We start from the raw sequence: 7610 nt of genomic DNA, 5'->3' as shown, positions 1-7610 counted from the left end.
ACAACAGAGGGCAGAGATCCACCCCCACCCCGAATGTCAACGCTAGAGTCACGCTTCCCTGGGCACAGCCTGCCCCAGGAAGTGTCCATGGAGTCAAGACCTTCTATCAATGTAGAGCAACTACTCAAAGCAGAAAGAAAAGCTTGTTCTACGTTCTGGGGCCAGAAAAACACAATGGCCGCACTTGACTCTCAAAAGCCAGGGGCCGTGTATCAGCCCGGGGCCTCCAGAGAAATGGAATCAAAGGGGTATATGTGTGGGTAAAGAGATTCATTTCAAGTCACGGGCTCTTGTGATGGTGGGGCTGACCAGTGTGAGATCTGTAGGGCAGGCCAGCAGGCTAGAAATTCTCCCACTGAAGCTGATGCTGCAGCCTTCAGGCAGGCTTTCTCCTTTGTCATGGAAACCTGGATTTTATTCTTAAGCCTTTTAACTCTAGGGGTGAGGTCCACTGAGGTTGCGGGGCAGTGGTGGTGGTGATGGTGGGGTGATCTCCTACTCTTCAAGTCAGCTGATTGTAGGTGTTAACACATTTATCTACAAAGTGTTTTCACAGTAACACCTAGGTCAGTGGCTAGTTGAATCTCTGGAGATCAGGGGCCAGCCAAGTTGAAATGTGAATCTAACCACTGCAGATGGGAACAGGAGCCCAAACAAGCAAGTCAGAGGGGTGATCTCCACCCACGCTCGGCAGGCTGGAAGTGGACTGTGGTACAACCAGGTGAAGTCAGGCCGGACAAGGGCCAAGCCCATGAGTGTCTTTGACTGAGGCCTTCTTGAGATGATTTGGTAAAGAATCTGCCTGCAATGCGGGAGACCTGGGTTTGGTCCCTGGGTTGGAAAGATCCCCTGGCTACCCACTCCAGTATTCTGGCCTGGAGAATTCCATGGATGGAGAAGCCTGGCAGGTTAAAGTCCATGGGGTCCCAAAGAGTCGGACATGACTGAGCGACTTTCACTTTTCAATTTACATATTATGGGCTTCCCAGGTGGTACTAGTGGTAAAGAATCCACCTACTAATGCAGAAGATGCAAGAGACATGGGTTCGATCCCCGGGCCTAGAAGATCCCCTGGAGTAGGAAATGCCAACCCACTCCAGTATTCTTGCCTGGAAGATCCCATGGACAGAGAAGCTTGGCGGGCTACAGTCCAGGGGTTGCAAAAAGTCAGACAGGACTGAGCAACTAGCACTTGAGATGATTAAAGTTGAGAGAATCAGGGATCCATGCACTCCACATCTCTCCCGAGGTTGCCCATCCCCTCATGGCTTCTACTGAAGGCTACACCCTCCCAGAGAACAACCTCAGTTTGAGCTGAACCCTAACCCCACACGGAGGAGCAGGGCTTTCCTCTTAGGCACACACTCACAACCCCAGTCAGGTTAATTCAGGGGTAAGGGATGCACATGTGGCAATTAGAAGTTTATCACAACTTAACACAGTTCTTGGCACAGAGTGGCTGCTAATTAAATGCCCCTTCTCTCCCCCTTAATTCCAGATGAGATGACATTTAGACTATCCTGGGTGCACTTTTCAATGCTCTGGTCTCTCTAGTTGGTCAGATTTTTCTTAAAATGTCTGGCATCCAAAATTTGACATAATGTACTCTCTGTTATTAACAAAATCAGAAGAACTATTATTTTCTGCAATCAACTTTGCTGTTCAGTTGCTCAGTGGTGTCTGACTCTTTGCAACCCCATGGACTGCAACACACCAGGCTTCCCTGTCCTTCCCCATCTCCCAGAGTTTGCTCAAACTCAAGTCCATTGAGTCGGTGATGCCATCCAACCATCTCATCCTCTGTCATCCCCTTCTCCTGCCTTCAATCAACTACTAAATGCCTATCAATTCAATTAAAGCTGCAACTGGGTTTTTTTTTAGCTCTGCATCTGTTCACTCAGCAAATATTTTTTGAGTACCCACTATGTACCAGGGACTGTTCTAGATATTAGAGGCACAGAGGTGAACAAGAGGTTACACTCTAGCAGGGAAGACAGACATTAAACAAGCACACAGGTAAGTAGCTCAGTCATTGCAGATAATAAATGCCAGGAGGACAGAACTGTCCAATGTCATAGGGAGTGACCAGGAATGGGGAGCAGTACTGGACAGGGTGGTCAAGGAGGACCTCCCTGAGGAGGTGGCTTTGGAGCCTGGACCCGAGTGATGACAAGTTGCTACGTAGAGAGCAAGGTATCACATTATTGATTCATTAACCCATCATCCAACAAAACAAAGCCAAACTGACACTTGTTCACATGAATTATTAAACCTGATCTTCCTGGGTTTTCTTCAGCAAGAGATTTATGTGTTGTGTTTTCATAATAACCACATTTTGATGCTTTGACAACTTGAGGCCTCGTGGATCCTGGAGAGACAACCCCCTTCCAGGGCCAGCCAATTCTTGGAGATGGTAAATTCTCCTGCCAGTATGCCTTCCAAATGCAAACCAACCAATCTACCAACTACTGCCTCTACTGGGCCCTCACACTCCAGGCCACTATTCCCTTGCCTTGCCAGGCACCAGACAGTAAGGATGTCTCCTACACCACAGAGCCCACTGGGATTATCCAAACTAGCCAATCCTAAATCAGCTCACCACTCCCCTAAGTTGCCTTTCCCAAAGAAATCATAATAAAGGCTCTTGTCCCCATTTTCCACTCGCCCCTGTTTGCCTCTTGAGAACCCTGGTGTTTCCCAGTGTGGCCTCACATGGCTTCGTGTGGCTTGTCTCCTGTCTCCAGGGGACTTCAAATATAAAAAACAAAAAACTTCCACCTTCATAACAGTCATTTCCATGTCTTCATGTCTTATTTAATAAATCCAGGTACATTTTTAAACAGTTATCTTCATTAAATTTCTTCCCGTTGTTAGCCTTGGCCTTTGGTGCTTCCCCAATGGCTCAGCAAGTAAAGAATCCACCGGCAATGCAGGAGACACAGGAGATGCAGTTTCGATCCCTGGGTCAGGAAGATCTATCGCAACCCACTACAGTACTCTTGCCTTGGAGATCCCATGGACAGAGGAGCCTGGTGGGCTACAGTCCATGGGGTCGCAGAGAGTCAGACATGACAGAGCAACTAAGCGTGCATGCAGTCTTGTCCCGGTGGTCCAAGATGCGCGCTCTTGGTTTGTCTCCTTTCACAGTGTGCATCCCTCCCACCTTTGCATCACCTCCAGAGTGGCTGAATGTCTCCTGCATGTCCATGTTCACGTTCATCTCACATCACATCACTAGGAACAGTCATGGACCATGCCTGTGATGTTCCCCTGGAGACCCCCTAAGTTAATGCACCCTGGAGGCTCAGATGATAAAGAATCTGCCTGCAGTGCAGGAGACTGGGTTTGATCTCTGGGTTAGGAAGATCCCCTGGAGGAGGGCATGGAACCCCACTCCAATATTCTTGCCTGGAGAACTCCATGGACAGAGGAGCCTGACCGGCTACAGTCCATGGAGTTGCAAAGAGGTGGACATGACTGAGCAACTAAGCACGCATTATATAATCTAGACATAGGGTCAACTTACTCCAACTTCTCTAAAATCTCCACATTTGTCCATCTATAACATACAAGCCAATGTTAATTGCCTGGGAAAATTAAGATACTGGACTATAGCTTGCCTCAATTGTCGACCTTAAAAAAATGGGACGAATATCATGTGACTTATGCTTAGTTGATCCCTATGGACTTCTAGTAATCGTGTTATTTTTAAAACGCTTGTCAGAAATTGTGGCTAAACATATTAGTCTAAGGGTCCTGGAATTTCAACTTACCTCCTTTTTAAAAAACTGGGAAACGCTTTACTGTAACTTCCCTGGTGAAGTTACAGTAAAGAATTCTATGGACAGAGGAGGCTGGCAGGCTACAGTCTCTGGTGTCATAAAGAGTCAGACACAACTGAGCGACTAACAGTTACTGTAACTAAGATTCATCAATTGTTTGCTCCATAAAAATTTCATTTTACTGATAAAACGTATGGGAATTTGGGAATGACACATGGCAATGACATTCATTCAGAGCAAAGATGTAATTATTGGTAAATCATGATGTGATATTCCCAACATGTTAAAATTAATGGATTCTTGGCACTCATTAGTACCAAAATTATGAATATTGCCCACAGTTTAAAGAATTTAAAAGACTAAAACTGAGAACTATAAAATTAGAAGGAAAACTATTTTTTCAAAGAACTGCTAATTTTTCCTGCCTCTACACCCACTTCAAACAGTAGAATATTTTGACATTTCCCATGAATGCTTCTTAAATTAGAACATGGGATGTGTTAAACTGATGCATGTTTTTATTACATATTTTTATTATGTTGTTTTAAAAATAAAATTAAGTCTTAAAAAGGACTTGGGAGTTCATTTTTTCTTTTTAATTTAAGGGTGAGAAACTAGAAGCTACTTTACATCAATTAAAAAGAAATGATTATACTCTGACTATTCTGTGCTTTATTGCACTTGAGGACTTTTTTCCCCAGCACAACAAAGAAAATGTCCAAAAGCATCTCTAAGCAAGAACTTTTGCAATGTCTTCATTTGGAAAAGTCTTCAAGTTTTGGTTGCTCTTAAAAATTAATAGCCTTCCAAGATTTAGCCCTTTACCCAGGAAAAAAATTTAATCACCTTTTTTCTTGATCCAAAAGAAGTGCTTTTCTCCTTGTTACTCTAAAATGAGGGGGCAGCAGACTTTGGAGCCTGCAAAGGAAGCCAGAGGACTCAGAGATGTGGTTTCAGTGACAATAATTCAGTAGAAGCCTTGCTACTGGGCTAAAGGAGAGAGAATTGATAAAGACCAAGTAGGCCAAAAGCATGAGGAACACAAGAAAGAAAAAAAATCAACCCCTAAAATATTAATGCTGACCTCATTTCAAGGCAGGTTGATAATAAAAAATGCTATTATAATACCCAGGGAAAACAGTATCAATTTTCAAGTGCCATGATGAAAACAGGGAATGCTTTTAAGGACCAGGGAGAAAAATATTAAATATTTAGGAACCAGATGACATTTCTGTGTGGACTGATTCTGCTTCATGAAATGTATACATTTAATTGCTTTTAAAGGTTGGTGTGATTTGAATCAATAAAGGTTTTTGTTCTAAGTGACTTCAGAGAATTGAAAAATGAATGTCAAGGCCTTGGCGGCTTTAGGCTCTTGGGGACACGGGAGAGGTTACTCAACAGAGGAATGAACAATCAGAGCCGGGATGACAGTGAGCAAGGAAGTGACTTTATCATTACTAGATGCTGTCCCTTCTTAAGGGAGGGACCAGAGAGTATTTGTTGATTTGTTTGTTCATTCATTCATTCATTCATTTTATGGTTTGTTATGAAAACTTCAGGCACATACAAAAGTAGAAAGGATAATACAATGAACTTGCAACGACCGACTTCAACACTGACCAACTCTTGGCCAATCTTGTTTCATCTATAATCCTATACAGCCACCTCTCCAAATACACACAATCTGGCATTATTTTATATATATACGCACACAAACACACACACACACATATACATATATATATATACACACACACATGTATATATATATATGTGTGTGTGTGCGTATATATATATATATATATGTATAATGTTTATTTATTTCGCTGCACCCGGTCTTAGTTGTGACAGGCAGGATCTGTGGGATCTAGCTCCCCGACCAGAAATCAAGCTTGGGGCTCCCTGCATTAAGAGCTTGGAGTCTTAGCATTGGACCACCAAGGAAGTCCCCTAGGCATTTTTTTTTTAACTTCTTTTCAGTCACATTTTTATCACTAACATTTTATGATAGAGCTTTGCATTTTATTTGTTTACGTGCGTGTGCATGCTCAGTCGTGTCCGACTCTTTGCAATCCCATCCCTGGGATTTTCCAGGTAAGAACACTGGAGTGGATTAGCACTTCCTTCTTCAGGGTATCTTTCCAACCCAGGGATTGAACCCATGTCAGTGACATCTCCTGCATTGGCAAGTGGATTCTTTACCACTAGTGCCACCATTTATTTTTATTAAATATTTATTTTCATTAATTTGGCTGCAACAGGTCTCAGTTGTGGCATGCAGGGTCTTCACTGTGGCCTGCGGGACCTTTAGTTGCGGCAAGCAAACTCTTAGAGCATGTTGGATCCAGTTCCCTGACCAGGAATTGAACCCAGGCCCCCTGCATTGGGATTGCAGAGTCCTAGCCACTGGACTACCAAGGAAGTCCCAAGCTTTTTATTTTAAAGGAGTGGATACATTCAACAGCATTTTTATGGTTTATAAAAAAATTTTTATGGTTTAATTTTATAGCTAAAGAAATTAAAAGTTTAACTTTCATGTACCTTAAAGTGTTATTCACCTACCAGTGAATTCTCTGCCTTTAAGTGAAACTAATGAGAAATGTATATAAAATTGGGCATTATTTTGAAGTGACTTCTAGATATCATATAATTTCATCTGTAAATATTTTGGCATAGGATGTATGAGGGTGTGTGGGTGTATGATTATTTTTATATATGGTCACAATGTCATTATTTTCACTAAAACTATTCATACTCAGATTTCTTCAGTTGTCTCATCAGTGTTTGTATACCTGACCTGTTGGAGACAGGGCCCAAACAATCTGCACATTGCACTTCACCATTATGTCTCTTTTTGCAAAAAATATTTTCTTTGCCACACCACATGACCTGTGGGATCTTAGTTCCCCAAATGAGGATCGAAACAGCAGCTCTTACCTTGGAAGTACCCCTTCTACTTGACGACCAAGAAAGTCCCTTGTCAATATGTCAAGTATTTTAATGCATAGGTTCTTTTTCTTGCTTTCTTTTTTCTTGTAATTTTTTGCTATTGGAAAAAATCAGGTCATTTGCCTTGCACGCTGTAGTTTCCCACATTCTAGGTTGTGTGACGACATCCTCCTGGTATAATATTAACATGCTCCTCTGACCCCAGTACTTCCCGTGGTTTGTAGTTAGATTTAAAGACTTGATCCAATTCAGTTCAGCAGGTGGGAGAGGGGCAGAATACTTTATAAGTGGAAATTGTAAGCTTCCAACAAGAGGCAGCTCACATTTGGTTGTCTCTTTTTATGCAGTTTGTGACCACAGACGGTCCTTGTCTAAACTCTATTTCATCCGCAAGCACTTGGACACCAACTGGATGTTTTTAGATGGGGTAGTGAAGTCATGGCCATGTGTCAGAAAAAACAGTTTTATCTTATAGAGATGTATACTGAAATATTTACAGGTTTTTCTATCATGTAATCTTGTATCTTCATTTACAGAAGCTGAAAAGCTTTTGGAAAGAGAAATATCTAGCAGAAACAGTTCATATTGGAAGAGCAGATCAAAAGACTCATTCTTTCCCCCTTATTGACCAATTTTCAAAATAATACATTGATTCTATAGGACTCCCAGGATGGTGAGTTGGTTTCTCAAACAACTGCAATGTGGACTCATGGATTTTAATATCATTAATATATGACATGGTCTCTTTTATCCAAAAATGTTAGGCCACCTCACCTAGACCTACATAGCTGTAAAAGCAACTTTCTTATGATAATTATTTTTCAAAAAAGCAACAGCAAAAAATAACGAGGTGACAGGAGAGGGAATAAGAAGGGT

General features: G+C 42.1%; 1 non-coding gene across 1 annotated transcript; it reads right to left on the bottom strand.

The window, feature by feature from the left end:
- Positions 1-6133: 6133 nt before the first annotated feature.
- Positions 6134-6206, bottom strand: TRNAG-CCC (transfer RNA glycine (anticodon CCC)). Its single transcript has one exon. It is a non-coding gene; the product is annotated as a tRNA-Gly (tRNA).
- Between the last annotated feature and the right edge of the window lie 1404 nt (positions 6207-7610).

Source organism: Dama dama, chromosome 30 (assembly GCF_033118175.1).
Source record: "Dama dama isolate Ldn47 chromosome 30, ASM3311817v1, whole genome shotgun sequence".
Lineage (NCBI taxonomy): Eukaryota > Metazoa > Chordata > Mammalia > Artiodactyla > Cervidae > Dama > Dama dama.
This window is presented reverse-complemented; position numbering and strand designations above follow the sequence as displayed.